Source organism: Porites lutea, chromosome 2 (genome assembly GCF_958299795.1).
Source record: "Porites lutea chromosome 2, jaPorLute2.1, whole genome shotgun sequence".
NCBI classification, from domain to species: Eukaryota; Metazoa; Cnidaria; class Anthozoa; order Scleractinia; family Poritidae; genus Porites; species Porites lutea.
Window position 1 is genome coordinate 44,481,401 of NC_133202.1, and position 18,092 is coordinate 44,499,492.

The 18,092-nt window shown below is 36.8% G+C and overlaps 1 long non-coding RNA gene across 3 annotated transcripts in view; it reads right to left on the bottom strand.

Moving 5' to 3' along the window:
• The window catches only part of LOC140928736 (uncharacterized), a 54,452-nt gene that overhangs the window by 28,164 nt on the left and 8,196 nt on the right, over positions 1-18,092 (bottom strand). For 2 of the 3 annotated variants that reach the window (XR_012164663.1, XR_012164665.1), the window contains exons 2-3: positions 6,650-6,710; positions 830-891 (exon numbers count right to left, since the gene is read on the bottom strand). This is a non-coding gene — a long non-coding RNA (uncharacterized lncRNA). Of the gene's footprint in view, positions 1-829; positions 892-6,649; positions 6,711-16,224; positions 16,411-18,092 lie in introns of those variants that run through there. The other variant, XR_012164664.1, reaches the window with a different exon arrangement.

Genomic DNA, 18,092 nt, shown 5'->3' on the forward strand with positions numbered 1-18,092 from the left:
TTTTTATCGTTAAAAACATAATAATAAACGTTCAACCCTTACAGCTATATCCAAAACTGCCTTGCCTGAAATATTTCCAGGAACACATCTTACCGACATCCCGAAAAATTTTTTCGCTAAAATTTCAGTCTTCCGCCTAACGTGAAAGATAGGTGATTCGCGAAATTCAGATCCCACGGAAATCTCAAGTCACACATTATGTGAAAGAAAAAGGTTAATGTAAATAAAATCAGCCCAGGATACAAAATTAAAACGGTAATATTTCCAATAAGGCAATATTAGTGTTTCGATCGCCTGTCACGCGATGTGACGGCGATCTGCTTCTAGTCCTGTAATCTGATGATAGTTTTCACACTTCCTTATTACATGTAGTTTCGCTCATGATTCTAGAAAACGCGGCATTTAAATAATGATATTTTGGCGATGCAACATTGTAAAGTGAGGCCGGTGAAATTTCGATTGTTTGATATCGGCTGATTACTTGCAACATTTTTTTGCCGACTATTACACCATTTATATTTACCTCGTTACATTTAGAATTGGAGCATAAAGTAAGCACACACCATTAGGCAAAAGCTCTGAATTAAAACAATACCGCAATTTTTTTATTGGCCGAAATATTGATAGTTTCAACTTGGAAGGTGCAGATACGAATATCACGCAAATATTAACGGAATTTCGTACACGTAAATAATGATAAAAACATTTAAGAAAGAGACGTGGAATTGAAAAAAGTGAACGATACAAAATGTCCATAAACCTTTGGCAATTTGGCGAAGTACGCGTTCTACTTTAAAGTTTAAGTAAACATACGTCGCTGGAGACTTACCTCGGGTGACACGAATAAGTCCTGTACTGATTCTCTTTCAAGATCATTCGTCTTTAAACTGCCTGCAAAAAAGGAAACGTTAACTTCTTAAAAGGCAATACTTTTCTTGGAGGCAACGAATGTGTATATGGGTGATGATGATAAAACAGGAAATTATACTCATTTCGAAATAAGTCTGGTAATATGGAAATTAGTTTTCATAATTTGGCAGCTTAACTTTGCCAGCGCACTACGTACGCGATAATTTTAATGTAAACACTAACCGAAAAATATGTTTAATAATAAGACCACTTATAATTTTTTTGTAGAGGATGTTATAGTTGATTTCAAAAGAAATATCGTGCTTCACGATAATCTTTCCCGGTCTTCTCAACAAAAGACCCGCTCATCTACCAATTTGCGGACGTTTACGGTGTGTTTAGTGACTGAGAATTTTACGTATTTTGTCGACTGCTTCAAACGCAGATTTTAATTACATTCAATGTTTATTTGAACTTTTGGTTGAACTTTTCTTTTTTAATTGTTACAATCTCTTTTACTGAACAAAGCAAAATGTCACATTCATAGTAATCGTAAAAGATAGCAGAAATCTCCAAAATTCTTAGTTCTTTGAAGTTAATCATCATGAATAGTCGAGTTTTATTGAAAGATACCCAATAATTAGTGTCATTATCTTAGATATTTTCATCCGTTGAAAATAAAACAAGCCAAAATCAAATGGTATTTTTAATATTTATTCCTCGGCTTACTTTGAACGTAATTTAGTTCCGACACTGCTGTCGACAAAAAACTGAAGATTGTTTTGCCAAAATCGTATGTGCAATTAGAAATTAGCCGAACTTTTGTCATAGACGCAGATGCCAGTATTAGTCTAGATATGATTTTGCAAAATGCTGGTAAAATCTACACGAGGAACAGACACGACCGTGAATTTCACCGGGTGATCTCAGCACTTGTGAGAAAAACTTCTTCCTTCGAAACCGACCCTGATTAGATTTAAGTGAGTTAATGAATTTTGGAATGAAATTCCGCAGAACCCCCGCTTTCTCAAACTCTCAAAGGAAATTAAAAATTTTGAAAGTAGCAGAGGTTTTGTCAGCTTTCCATTTTTTACGATCTGTCGGTGTCTTTAAAGTGGTGTTTATGCTACATGCGGGCTAGCGATACCCGTAAGGAGTGTTATTACAAGTTATTAAAGGTTACATACCAGGGACATAAGGGTATTTCTAAGACTTTAACAATGTATTTTTTGCTCACTGTAACTTAATACAGGACATGAATTACAACTACCATGACCAGGCTTGGTTACCAATCATGGCATGGCTCGTTTACGAAAAGGAAATAAACAAACGCCCACATAATTACCACGTAGGGTATTAGCCTGCATCGTCTGGCAAACTACTAATTAAAACCCGCTTTGTTCGTCGTTTTGTACTAAGTTGGTAGAATCCTTAGTAAATGGGCTTTTAACAGGGCTACCGTAAAGTTCCGAAAGTAGTGACGCATCGAAAGCACGGCTTTTTGAAAAATAAATAAATAAAATTAAGCACAGCGGAACCTCGATATAACGAAGGGCCAAGGGACTGGCAAAATATGTTCGTTATAACGAGGTTCGTAAGCTTATATCGAGGAACGAACTACGGGTTAAAACGAATTATATTGGTTGATAATGTGGTCTCTGACCCATTTCAATGACATACTAGATAAAATGAAGGGGTTACAGGAACCTACAGTGTAATATCATGATCTTCAAACTTCTAGTGGTGGACCCAACATGTGCAATCAGGCTCAGCAGGGGAAAGGTACTTTTCAGCCGCTTGAAATTTATAAACATGACTCCGCTCAACAATGACTCAAGAAAGGTTCAGTAATCTGGTAGTTCTAAACAGCAACAAAGAGAGAACAGCCAAATTTGCTCCTCCCCCCCACCTCAAAGTAGGTGGTCACCGGGCCCCGAAGTTTAAAAACTGCTCCGCGGGCCCTGGAAAATAGCGAATGTTAGCAAATCCCGGAAGTAGCCATCCCCTCCCCCGAAAATAACGACCCTCCGAAAGTAGAGACCTCAAAACTCATATCCCTTTTTGCAAAAAATAACAGATAAGGTAGATATTCAGAGCAAATGCCACACTGATCCGATTTGACATTCCTATTCATAACTCTTAAAGTACAGGATGTACATTACAGTTTACTCCGGATGACTCGAACCCTCGCTAACTCGAACCTCGCGCTAACTAGAACCAAAATCGATTTTCCCTAGATTTCCGTCATACATTTACTGTAACTTTACCCTCGGTAACTCGAACCCTAGATAACTCGAACCTCCCGCTGACTCGAAGTAGGTCTTGTTTCCCCTCAGATCATTTCTACATAATTTTACCCTCGATGTCTCGAACCATGTTTTGAGTCCTTTTTTATTAACTAAAGGTCGGTCTAAGACAGTCTACTGGCGTCCCAAACGTTGAATTTTGAATTTCCCATTGACGTGTTGTAGGTATATACAGTGGAACCCCGTTAATACGACCACCGTTGGGCCATAAAATCCTGGTCGTAATAACGAGGTGGTCGCATTAACGGGGTCTTCAAAATAATAAAATGAGTCAATGTTTTTTACGTTTGGTTTGAAAGAATATGGCCGTAATAACGAGGTGGTCTTATCACGGGGTGGTCGTAAGGCGGGGTTCCACTGTAGTATACTATTGGAGGCTGATGTTGTTTGTCACAAATCTATCGTGAAACAGCTTTACTTCTCAAAACAGTGAAACGCATGCTCTTTTTAGGAAATGTTTTGTTACGTTACGTTCTGATTTATAATCTAAAAGTATCTTTTAATTTTCACTTGACATTTCTGTAATCAAATGTGATTAAAATGTTCACTATGCAGTAAAAAATATTTTTTTTCAGCTTACTCCCGACTATCTTTTTTGAGCTCCCGATAACTCGAACCTTTTTCGATTTCCCTTGAAGGTTCGAGTTATCGGGAGTCGACTGTACCTTTTTTCAGAAAGTGTTCCTTTCACATTTTTTTGCAATTTTATGTTTTGAAGTGCCCATGTTGAGTGCACGTTTTAGCAATCCGAAAGTAGCGAGCCTCCAAAAGTAGGGAGAGCAGAAGTTTGCTAAATCCGAAAGTAAGGAGGGTCGTTACTTTCGGAACTGTACGCTATATCACGCCCTTTTGCTAGATTTTTTAAACAGCTAAAAACTGTCTTCTAATCGATTGAATTCCAAACATAATGGTTCACTTTTGTTGTTTAAGATTATGTCTAGGGCGTTGTATCTGTTTCCTGTCGTCTGTTACTACGGAAGACAAGGATAGACAAGTTTTAATATTTTGCCTGCAAAAATGCCCCCCAAAATTATTATAATGAGTGTTCCCTGATAAAATTTGTCCGATTTTTTTCTTCATAACTCTACAAGAGCATTTTGTGTATGGGTAAAGGTCTTAAGCAATGACTAAACACAGAATTGACCAGCGATATTCCCGTAAGTTCTACTTTCAACCTGCGGTATAAGACGTCAAAGTCACACAAGTCACGCAAGCTTTTTCAAAATTTTAAACACCCCTGCCCCCACCAATTCTTATAAATTAAAAATATTCGAAAAACAGATATCCAAAAATTCTCAAAAAAATTATTGACCAAAGGACTCCAAACTAATTGAGTAATTTTTTCATCAAACGAAATCTTGGCTAGATATTTTAGAGAAAGGGCGGTAATAATCGAAATAACAATTTTTTTAACCAACCTTCCCCCTTAAGGAGGAGAGTTACTCTGTGGTTATACATTTAAGACTTGTACTTTTGGCTATCGCCTCGACCGCTGCCAGAGAATTAAAAGCCCCGTTTTACGCGGTGATACTTCCTTGTAAGGGAAATCCTAAAAATACTTATTATAACAGTTCTTCGACTACGTCTCACGCTGTAGCATTAATGTGAACGTTTGCTTTTTGTGTGTGTTTTTTGACAACGCTCCTTTATATACAAGTTCAATTCATAGGAAAGTTTCTGCGTGTCTAAAACAAAGTCGACATTCATGTAGTTCATGGAAAAAAACTCTAGATTCCTTGAACAGCTAGAAAAGAAAAGAGCTTCTTTTGTCAAAAAGTAAATGGCGGTGTGACCCTGAATTTGCAAATGGCATTTACAGATTGACATTTTATCGCTTCTGAAAGTCAACTTCCAAATAATTGTCGATAAAGCTTCTTACCATGTAAGAAAAAAAAAACAACAAAGTTTCAGATATCTTTTAACGCCGGTGACGCCAAAGGGAAGTAAAAAAACAGAGCAGTAAAGTCCATCAGAAAATACTTTGAAAGGGCGTATATTAACTTTCTCTGAACACCAAAAGCCAAATTTCATTTCTAAACTTTTAAATTTAATTTTCATGCGTTTATATTTTGGTGCAGGCGAAAGCTAACAAAATGACAGTAAATTAATAACACGCATCCAGCTAACGAGCAAACAAAAAAGATTAACAAGATTTAATCAAAAGTGACCTGTCAGAGATACCAATTTATCAAGACATTCAAACAAAACAAAGTCAAGAAGGACATTTGTAAATTAAACCAAATGTGCTCAAATAGATTCGTTAAACAAGAAATCAAAGCAGGCTGTCTGAATATGACAAAGCATCAGTTACAACGAAGTAACCATTTTTAACCCTGTCGATCACTTTGATTCTAACTTCCTGTACTTATGATTTTCTATCACCGGTGGTGTTTTCATCGTTTAACTTGTGGCTTAATAATCTTGTTAAGGAAGAAATACAGAAACTTTCTGCCGCTAAGTGACGGAGACATTACATTAGAGAGCTTTAGATTTGAGGAAAAGAAAGATTGCGAATGCGAGATTTAATTTAAGGTTTTTGCGCGTGTTCCGGCAAAAAAGACACCCCGGAAAGCTTCATTTTACCTCTATCCAGCAAATCGTTAGTACGGTTATGTATACGATACTGGAGGAAGTTAAACCCTCTCCCGAAAGCAAAATGATAAAACTTCTAACATTTGACAACTTATTCCCGCCACTTCGACATTCGAGCTAAAACTCGATGTAGAATGACAACGGCTATCACGTTTTGCCGCCAAAATGACGCTGGCTCACAACATGCTACACGACATATTTGAGAAAATCTCGTACTGGCTCGTAGCGTTCCTCGTCTTCGAATCTAAGGCTCTCTGTTATTTCACTCATTGGTAAAGAAATCATGAAAATATGAATCAGGAGAATTAATGGTGACCCTGATGGACTGTGGTACTAACCACAGAGCAACATTAACGCTGATATATTTAGTTTCTTTTTCTAATCTTTCATTTAGTAATGCATTCAATCAATTTTTTGTTTTTCATCTGAGATTGTGAAAACAGATTTTCACAAGAACATTTTCTTATCAGACAAAACATGAACTTGTAGCTTAATGTAAGAAAGAGCCAACAAGAAAATTTACAGAACTTAAAACTGGAGTCCAAAATTGAACTGTCATTTAGCTCTTGAGGAAAATCCTCCTTGGAAGTCCAAATTAAATGTCTAGGATAAAGTTTGGTTTTTAACTAAATGGATAGCGATAAATCAGAAATTTTTTCAACGATCCTCTAAGCTTTCTCTCTGCGATCGCGAACAATGCTGTTTGCTGTTACAGACAGCATTTTCTGAGTCCTCGTTTTCCCTTTCGCAAAGGCCAATGGAAACAAAACTGTAAAGAGTATCTGGTTAAAGAATAAACCACTAATCGACTACAAAAATATAAAACAAATTTGCATATCTTGATTTTACGGTTTCCTAACTATACTGGCCTGATTTAATGACCTAAAAAAGGTAATACTTACCCTAAAACGTTTCGCGCCTTTCTTTCCTTCACTTTCTGTTGCTCAGTTTAAATTTTGAAACCTGCGTCGGAAAACAATAATAATTCAACTGTAAATTTGTTTGGTTCACTACGACAAATATGCTTATCAAGGCGTCAGTAATATGCCTCGTAAAATTGCTAACCAAACGGTAAGACGAATACTCGTTCACGTCAAATAAAGCAAACTCTAAACACAGGTCGTTAGTCTCTAGATATTTATCATTAACAGGATAAAGAATTATTTATTGTGACGGTATTAAATTATCAAACAACTGGAAAAATATGCATTAACAACTTTTTTTAAAATTTCATTCCCTTTGTTACACCTTTCAGCATCTATTCGAAAAACAGTCTTTTCGTTCATAAAGGTTATAGACGAACAATACAAAAAATTAATTTAAAATTTGTCTCAGTTAAGAGAAACTATAGTCTCACGACGTGACATCTTAGAAATCTAAACTGAAACTGGAAGGATCGGATCAGTTTCACAACTCACAATTTACTACTGTTGTAAGTGATCGACGCCTCTGAGAGATCATCACAGAAAGAAGAAATTGCTATCGACAACAATTATTGATTTATAAACTGAAAGTGCGGTAACTAATTTGCGTCGATTTGAATTAGTATTCAATGTGTACTGTTTATACATTGGAACACGAACGCATTAACATCCGTCGATATAATCACTTCTGTCACGAGAGGGCTTAGTAACTAGCCCACGTAGCCCAGACGCGCTAAAATGAACCAATGATATTTGTGGATACTTGGACAGGCTGTCAGACCGTAGAACTGAGGCACATTAGAATTTAAAAAATCATAAAAGTATCTTGCATGGTTATGTAGTTTTCTCGAGCTAAGATTCTGTACACTATCGTAACCGGATTGCACTACAAAAGCCCTGACAATTTTCAAGTGAACACTGCAGTCGGTTTGAAATAGGGGCACCATAACTACGCGGGTTAAAAAGCATGAACTTATTCAGGTTGAATTCCAAAATGGCCTTTGATAAACAAGAGAATGAACTTAGGTGAAAACAAACCATAATCAAAAGTTTGTGACCGACTTTTCCGTAATAACACCGTCAAAAGCTTTAGTAAAAAACTTAAAGCATTCATCATAAGGGATCGAGTCTCCAGTGCCACGTCTCCGGTCCGCAATAGTTCTTTTCAAGTAGCATTAAATCTTGATGATTCTGCCCATTTAATACGATTGCCTTCAAAGGTCAAACTTTGCCGGCTGCAGTGTAGTTAGTACATATTATCATAAATAGCAAAATTCAAGTCACTTTCTTGTTTTGTATGGAAACACACTGAATTTAAAAATACGGTGAGGAAGATCTTATTCTGGCGGGACCCGACAGGAAGGTTCTTAGCAAGACAGCAAAAGTTTGTTTGTTTAATCTGATTCTCAACGAATATCTTATTAACTGATTGGCTTAGAGAAACTCGTTCAATACCTACTAGCTTAACGCTTAATTATAAATCTGCCTTCCAAAAATTTGCTATATTAGGTAGAGCTAAAGGAGAGACATGTACTTCTTTGTGTTTATTCGCAATTTTTCACCGGGTTCGTTGCTAGCTATCAAGCTTATCTTGAGCAGGATAAATTTCATACTTACAAATTATTCTTCCGAGAAACAGGCGACGATTCCTAGCAAATGTCTTTTGCCAGCCAACAACAATCCAACTTACAAGTGTTAACTGCAAAAGCTTAGCATAAATCCATGATGAGCATGGCGTCTTGGTTGATTTAATTCCCTTTTTTGAAAGTAAGTATTTTGAATACACCCAGGAAATAAAGGCGAAAGCCTCTTGTTCTACCTGTCATTATTCTTTTTATGAAAAGCCTCCCCGCAAACAAACCATCAACTCACAAAGATCAATAAAAACACCAGCAAAAGCCACTTCAATCTACATGTATTCTCTTAGCTTTACAATCTCTGGCTGCGCGTTTCAAGAATCAAGCTGGGTTTCTGCGAAATATAACTAACCTTTTCATTTTTTATAATGAAAGCTCGAGCTTTACGGCGGCGCTGTCAAAAACGACACTTAAACTGGTGCCAAGAAATTTAAATGAAGCTATTTCTGTCAAAAATACGCAGCCCAAAGGAAACACTTCAGGTAACGAAATTAATATAAAGTTAAGAGACGAAGGGAGACCGCAGAAAATCAGCACGAGTTCTTACCAAGAGATACCTTATTTGTATGAAAGAGCATGATCAGTTTCATGTTTTAATCAACTATTTGATTAACTTAATTAGTTTTAAGTTAATTTGCAAATGGCAGTAAAGCCAGACAGCACAACGGACAGAGACTTTATGATATATTCAAATGGAATTACACATAATTGACCTTAATATTAAAATATAGGTATCTCAGACCCTTCTCATTAATTTATGCAACCTCTTTAATTTAAGTAAGAACAATCCCAATAACATTTACTATACTGCAAGAGATGTCAACTGTAAAATAACTCAGCTTTAAGACAAATAATTTAAGCCTTAAAAATCTATACACAACAGAAAATTTCAATTTTGTTTCTTACTTAAGATCATTTCAATTTATTATTTATTTGGTGTACCTGTATTATATTCTTCAAGTAATGTTTCAGAGGGCCTCAAGATCATATGACGAGCTTCAATCTGCTTTGTACGGTGGCCCACAACTGTCACAGCAAAACCAAAAACCTCACGGCAAAAACAAAACACCTCACGGCAAAACCGAAAACCTCACGGCAAAAACAAAATACCTCACGACAAAACCAAAACTCTCACGGCAAAACCAAAGACCTCACGGCAAAACCAAATACTTCACAGCAAAAACCAAATACCTCACGGCAAAAGCAAATACCCACGGCAAAACCGAAGCTATTTTATTTTTGCTGTGAAGTATTTGGTTTTGCCGTGATGTTTTTGGTTTTGCCGTGAGGTATTTTGTTTTTGCCGTGAGGTTTTTGTGGTTTTGCCGTGAGGTTTTTGGTTTTGCCGTGACGTTTTTGGTTTTGCCGTGAGGTTTTTGGTTTTGCCGTGACAGTTGTGGGCCACCATAGCTTTGCCATGAACAATCCGGTGCAATATTGCATCACTTGACTACCAAAATGCAGTGTGCAAAAGCTTGACGCCTCTCGCAATTTTCAGCCAATCAAATTTCACATTCAGATCTCACCGCTGATCAAAACCTCGCCCGTCGTACATTTGGCAGCCGCTCAGCAGAAATGTGTTTCATGGCATAAGCACTCGTCCTATAGTGTGTATAAAAAAGCTTTTGACAAACAATTTTCCAAGTTTGTTTGAAATTCATGAAGTTGGCAAAGAGTTTGACGAACAGTGGTGCTTAATCAAATCGCGAAGTTTCAAACAAAATAAAGATGAAATAATAACCACCGCGCACGTAGATTCTATTACTTTACAGAGTTCCATCATGATGCCAGGAGAAAGATCTACGGAGGAGCTAAAGAGGCATCAACAATCACTTAAGAGAGCAAGTGCGAAAGAGAAAATGGATAGCATTGATTCAAGCCTCTCCCCAGGCCTGCTGCGTCTTGTTAATCAATCGAGGGACAAGGGCGCAAGTTCTTGGCTGAATGCGATGCCTCTCGCAGACAAAAGTTTAGCCCTCAACAAGCAAGAGTTCAGAGACTCGCTACGCTTGCGTTATGACTTGCCCTTAGTCGATTTACCAAGTCATTGCATATGTGGGGATAAATTCACCGTTAGTCACGCCCTCTCTTGTAAAAAGGGGGGGTTTGTAGCGCAGAGTCATGACGGTGTACGGAACTTGTTAACGACATTCATCGACAAGATCTGCAATAATGTCGAAATCGAACCACGCCCTCAACCCCTGGACAACGAGCGATTTCATTTGAGGAGCGCTGCTACAAGTTCTGAGGCAAGATTGGACATCAAAGCGGGAGGTTTCTGGGCAAGAGGAGTTACGGCATTTTTTATGTTAGAGTTACGCACGTCAACTCCAAGTGTTACCAGAGCAAGCCAACATCGGAGGTGTTCAAAGAGCAAGAAGAAGAGAAGAAGCGCAAGTACCAACAGCGGGTGTTAGATGTAGAAATGGGTTCGTTTACGCCTTTAGTGTTTGGAACCAATGGCGGAATGGGAAACGAGTGTCAGCGGTTCTTAAAGCATCTCGCAGACAAGATAGCTCAGAAAGACACCGAACCTTATCATGTTGTAATCACTTGGCTCAAGACACAGATCTCGTTTGAACTCTTAAGATCGGTACATGCATGCGTCAGAGGTTCGCGAACGCCGTTTCGTAGCAAGATAGAGCAATCATTAGACTGTAAGATAAATGTCGCTAGTGCGGATATCTGAAATACGTGTCTATATGCTTTTATACTTAGGGCTTTTTCTGGGCACTGGTTTAGCCGTCATTAGTATAATTCGATTGTATGATCTTAATATCTCTGCATAATGGAATTCTTTATTTTATAGAATTTTGAACTTTTATTATTAATTATATCTATTTCCTCTTCTTTTATGTAAGGTTAAGTTACTTCTATTTTTTAGAATTTGTAAATGAATAGTGTTTTGATGAATTGATTAGATTTTTTGTAACAGCAGGTTGATTGTAAATAGGATTTTAATTGAGGTTTTGTAATAAAGATTTTAATTATTTTTAAAATAAAGATGAAAAGATTTGCAAGTTCGTTGCATCTTGAGTCCGCACTGTTTATTTGGTGTAGTTGGTTTATAAATTACAGCAAATGAATCCCTTTACAATTAAGGGGAAGTAATTCCAAATCTCCTCATGAAGAAAATGAATGAATGAAATTGTTATACGTAATTTCCCGAGCCGTTAGGCGAGTGAAATTTGAGACAATTTTGAAGTATCACGAGCGGTATTTATGCCAAATATCACTTACAAATCATGCCATTATTTGTTTATACTACTACCCGCAAAGGTTTTGTAATTTTCACATGTAGGTATTTCAAATTAAGCTGAAATACCACCGCACTAAGCCAATCAAATTGCAGAAATTTCACATGTAGTGGTATAACAGCTTTAAACTTAAACATCATTATATCAATCCATAATAACTGTTAATGTAATTCGTGCTTTTTAGGGCTAATTTAAAATGACCAAATGGCAGCTGCAGGGTTCAACTTTAAATTGAAGTGTTCATTTGTCTAGAAACTTCATAACCAGATTTCTGTTTCCTTTCTAAGCATCCTGTTAAACACAGATTAAAGTTCTATCAGGATGACCTCGATTTATGCGGAATGAATACATTTGATTAATTCAAAATGGCAGATTCATGGTTCTAGTTCCTTCTTTTTAAAATAATAAATTAAATGACCACGTCATCATGACATCAATGAAACCTTTCTTTTTCAGTATTTTTCGCTTGATGGCTACTGAAATATGGTTTCTGCCAAAAAATCAACAATATGACGTCTTAATGGCGTCAAATTATGTAATGTATCAATCAAGTTATACCTAGATGTTGACGTGTACTATAATTTTGGTCGCCGTATCACAAGCAGTTTTAGAGTTATAGAGGGGGCGCCTCCGAAGCACCCGGTCACAGGAAACAAAAATCCCAGTTTCTTATAAAAAGTTTAGATCCTTAAAAACATCATATCAACTTGATCCAAGGAAGGAAATTAAATTTACAAGCTCGTAGCGAACTTCGAGAACACAGTTTGTCAAAAGGAGTGTCGCTTTTAGAGGTTACTTACAGCCGTCATGGACAACTAACCTAACCTGTTATCGAGACCCTTGTTTATTGATACATAATATTAATCACACTGCTCATGATAACTTTTCAAATCAAAGGCTCCTAGGAGCGAGCTTATGGATGAATTGAATCGTAAACGAGCATGGGTGCAAAGTGCCACTGCTCTTGAATTTCGTGATTAAATTTCGTTATCGTTGACAACCGAATGTTGAAGATTATCACCTCTGTATTTATAGTAACTAGAAGGCTTGAGAAACATTCCATTTTGAAATTCATTTGTTTTAAACTGCTTGGGCCTTGTAACATATTAACTTTCCTCCTTAGTTTTTTTTAGTTTTAGCGTTTGGTCTGAATCCAAATTGTTCTGGGTTGAGAATGTTATGGATTTCGATATACTTATTCAACCTGGATTGTAAAATAATATTGATGTAAACAATTTGCCCAACAACTCGTCAAAGTGATTCCTCTGTAATTTTCTGGGGTCCGTCTATCACCTTTCTTTCTGTAAATGGGTTTTATCGCGCCAATATTCCATTCAGTCGGGAATTTACCGCTGTTAAGTATATCATTAAAGATTTTTTCTAATGAGGGAAGCAAAAAATATCGATCATATTTGATCATTTCATTTAGAATAGAATCCATGCTGTTTGCTTTCTTTGTCTTAAGGTTTGGTATATGTTCGTGGATTTCTTTTGGAGTGATCGATTTCAGGGGCGGATCTAGGGGGAGGGTGCAGGGGGTGCGCACCCCCCCCCCCCCCCCTGAGATGACCTGCGCTTTTCTAATACAACTGGTATTCTGCCAAAAAAAAAAAACTATGTGGTTTATTGGTGTTGAAGTAGAGCAAGAGACGGGTGCACCCCCTCCTAAAAAAAATCCTGGATCCGCCCCTGGATTTTCCTAAGATTTCATCATCTGACAAATTTTCTGAGTGAGTGAGTGAGAGAGTGAGTGATCGAGTGCCATTCGAGTGCCTCCAAAAGCCCATGGCATGACTACGTCATCCATGAGCTAAAAACATGAAATCCAAAGTTTCTCGGAAACAGGTTACAAATTTCCCCGCAATAAACTTAGTTAATCAGAATAGTTAAAAGAATTTGTTTTTTTTCATTTAAGTGAAAGTGGAGTTTCATTCCAGACATTAACAACGATACAAATATTAACCACAAGGGACTGCAAAGGACCGCAAACGAATATGCCGAAGAACGGAGGATCTATAAAGACCTGATCAGCAACCAGAGATCTCTGGTTGTTACGCCATACTGACGAGCCCCAAAGAGGGCGAAACAGCTGTCTATGGCTACAATCCCGCTCTGGTTTGGGTTATTTCGGTTTCGTGTTGATGTCTTGCAGACTTAATTTCACGTAGTACGATATCAGCATTGCAGTATTCTGCTTGCAGAATTTAATATGTCTACATTAACAACGATGTTTTCATTCCAGCAGATGTTAATATGTTTTATACTACACTGTAAATAAAAAAGATCTTTTTTAGCCCTAAAAAGACGTTTCGGTGATTAAAACTACTGTACCATTTGTTGGGTCTAATTTGGCTTCCTTAATCAGGGCAAAGATAATTTCGACTGTAATTTAAAAATTACCGAGCGCTGATTTGGACCCAAGGGCTAGAATGAGGCCCAGCAATGGCTGAAATATGCATTTGATGGGGCTGTTTTGACTTAAATTGTACTCAAATGGTTCCAAGAGAGGCTGAATCAGACTTAGGCCCGCCGGGCTGAATTGGCACTTTGGGGCTAAAACAGATTTTTTCAATTTTTTAATGTAAAGAAAGAACTTAGTTACATTTCATGCAACCGCAATTCGAATTCTGTTTATAAATGATCATTAAACCACGCAAGTAAAAAGTTGCTTCAATGGAAGAAAAATAAGGCTTCATTTTTTAGCTTTTGCCGCTGTAGTTATCAAGCCCTGAAATTAGATTTTAAATGAACAAACTTTGCGTCGATAAACCCTGACTGTTCAGTTACCAAAAGGAAGTACATTGCCTCTGATAAAAAACAAGCAAATCTTAACGCTTTTTGAGTAATTTCGTTTCACTTACAAGGAGGATTAAAAAAACTAAACATTTAAAAGGACAAACTGAAGGCGATTAATATCAGATTAATGTATTAACTTACGAACTACACGATTTCCCAGAGCTTTACTACAGTAACAGAACATGTCTTAGCGACCAACTTTTCCGCTAAAATTTAGTTGCCAAATACTTTTACTCTTCATTTTTTGTCTTAAACAAATACAGTTATGTTGTGCAGAAACTTTGTACCGTCTGAACCGCTTTAACATGATAATCCTAAAAATTCTTCATTTTAATTAGGCCATTGGTGTCGCTCCCGGCCATTTCACGACAAATTGAAAATAAGGCTATTGAATACGTCCCGAATAGACTTAATTACAAAATCGAGACTGATCGAGTTCATTTTTTACCCACACTCTTAAACGGGTCAACAAACCTTCGGTTCTTATACCTAACTGTCCCCAGTGGGTAATGTTTTATGTAGATGGATCGGCTTAACCATAAACATTTGCCTAAAAAGTGACCCCTAAAGAGTCTTGTAAGGCTATAACAGTGAGCAAATTAAATCAGCCTTAAAAAGCCTTTCAAATCATTGTATTTTTCAATGGTACGCCAAAAGCAAAAAAAAAATTCGATCCATTCAAAAGAGTCACGGAGCAGCTGAAGGCAAGATAATATTTCCCTCGGTTTTTGTTTGGCGGAAAATAACAGCAATATTCCGCGGCTGTCAACAGCTTATGCAAACAAACGGGGATCTCGAAGCGAATTACGATATGTATCCGTGTTCGTTGTGTCGTTTATCGCTGTTTGCCATTTAAATGTTCCCGTATCTGAAGATTCAGAATAGACTTCTAGCCTAGGCGTAAAACGAAGTATCCATAGCCTGGCATATGAGACCCTCTAGACTTAAAAGAAATCCTTTCTTCGACATGAAAGAAATTTTAATTTGACTGAATCATTATGAAAATATTGGTTAAAGGACATGAAATAAAGCGATGTCGTTGCAAGGCTTTATATTTCAGAGGAGACCATTAAAGAATAGTGTTCATAAGGTGAAAATTATGTTCTTGGTGGCAACGGCTCAAAACCAGTATCTTTTCGTTAAAATCGCAAATGGGCTGAGGATTTTTGTGAAATAAAATACTCATCTGAATCTTTAAATAGTGACACTTTCGGTAGATTTTATCTAGATTGTAATTCCCTCTCCAAAGAAGAATAAATTATACCTCAAAATTATGAAAGCTGCGTTTCGTTCTTTTTTTCAATCGATTAACAAGTGGAAATGACCAGACTTATCCCTTTCAGAAAAACTGACTTTTTTAATCGCAATAAATTTGTCTGCGATTCTGTATCTTTTAGAATAAACCGATTTAGTCGGTCAAAATAATACTTACACGAAGAAGAAAGTTAACATGAAATGGAAACAATCAATTTCGTTTCAGCTCCACAAAAAATATTGTATTTTACGGTTTGGTTGACTTGACAGCTAACAGAATTTGAAGCTAGGTTTGAGCTAGCGGTTTTTATTGCTTCGGAGATGCTACAACTGACAATCACCTCCACTTTATATCAATAATATTCATAGAATATATCTGTCCTTCGCCAAACAGTGTTTTAACCTCTTTACAGGAATCAATTTAAAATGTAAGAAAAAGGTAGCGGAAAATATCACGATAGGTCTATTGACGGCGACGGTTTTTCATTATTACAGAGAGGAAACGTTGGAAAATGGTTTGTTTTGTGTTCTGGTTTTTGGGGCTTTAAATAATGACTTACTACACTGTAAGGAAATTGACATTAACACAAAAACTGTAAACAGATGGTACCTGACCTTAACCGGTCCTTTCGCCTCACGAGTAGGTTTAGGGAAATCCGCTCGTTTAGGACTAAGATTTGCACTGTCGCTATCAAAGTATCCAAGTTTCCTCTGATGGATAAATGACAAGATCTTTAGCTCAAGTTTCAAACATGGAAGGCGTGGTTTGGCAAATGAAATTTCTACGTCGAGACGAAGTCAGTATATTAATTGCCTGTTCCCAGCTTTTTTGCAACAAAATAATTTACATATTAGTAGTAAAAACTTGTATTTACATGAGTTATCAAATGTGACTTGTACGAGATCAGTAATACCTGCAAGATCAGCAATTATTTTTTCAAGGGTAAGAACAATTTATTGAGGTTCTTCTCTTTAAAAAAAAATAATGTTTTCGTAGAATGCGCCGGAAGAAGGACTTCAAGACTAAAAATGATTTCAGAAATTGTTTTAATTGCTAATAATTTTTTATTAGCCGTGGGCTATAAAAATTATACTTACTTACCGTCCTATTTAAAAACATCCAACTTAGTAGAATGAGATTCTTAATCTCAGTTCGTTATAAAAGTCGACTTCTCAAATTATCCGCCTAAGTGGACTTAATAACCCTATCAGACTGCAGGAAATTTAGGAAATTTCATCATCCAATTAGCTATCTGATAATATCACTTAGACTAAAATGGCAAGAGAACTGCACATCAAAGAAATTTGGGTTTACTTTAGTGATCGTGGTTCTCTCCAGCGAACATGAAAAAAACAAACAAACAAACAAACAATGCATGAATCTTCATCGCTTCCAAAAATTCAACTGAATTAACACTTATCCTGTGCTATAATTTCTGGTAGAGCGACTGACATAGCTGTGGAGGTACTGCAAAGATTTCCCTCTGCTCGGAACAAAGGAATACGCCTTGACCGACAACCGACAGAGCGACATTTTAAAACAAAAACAATAACGTTAGGAACATTACCCTATTCATCTCGTATGAAGGTACCCTTTTATGCTTCGATCTTATTCACAAGCAAACACTGATTTTGCCTTACAAAAATAATTCATGCTGTTAAGAAGATTACCTTTTAAAGAGATACGTCTTCTAACGTTTGAAACAAACTTGTCGACCAAAATCTTGAAGAATAACCAAACGCTTATTCTCTTGCAAGTGTCATTCTGTTTATCTTAATTGACTTAGTCGTCATTAGCATATTTACGGTCAATTTCAGCATTACTCAAAGACATTTACAATGCTGGGTTACGATAACGAATAGTGGCTGAATATTTAGTGAGCCGTGGAGCGGCGAGGTAAATATTCCTAAAGCCACTATTCACCGAGATTGAAAAGAATCATTGTTTTAGTATATACACACGAAGTGATCCGTCAACAAAATCAGAGAGGAAACCATTAAAAAGTACGATTCGGTTGACGGATCAAATCACGCGAAAGTTTACAATAGATCTTTGCAGAAGATGGTAATTCACTTAAATGAAGCTTAAATGAAACCGTTAAAAGTTTGAATTGTTTCCCTACCTGAGAAGAAAAGCAGAGCTTTGTTGTTTTCTGTTGTCTCTCCAAGTTTATAGTTAAAAAGGTTTGTTGTGTCGTTCTTCGCATGAAGTGCTGACAAAAATGGCGGCTCGTGGTAGGACGTCGTCTTCCTGTAGCATTTTTTACCCTATTTACTTGAAACGTACAATTTCTGCAAACATTTGCTTTCAAAATATACTTCCCATCGATTTTGGGGACATATTTTTATTGTTAGGAAACGCTGAGTTCACGAAACGGTCTCTTCTACGCGAATAAAAGGGAGTTGTAAACAATCCATCGAGGACAAAACTCAGCTACATGTAAATGGAAAAACGCCGTTTTGAATTCTTCGAAGCCT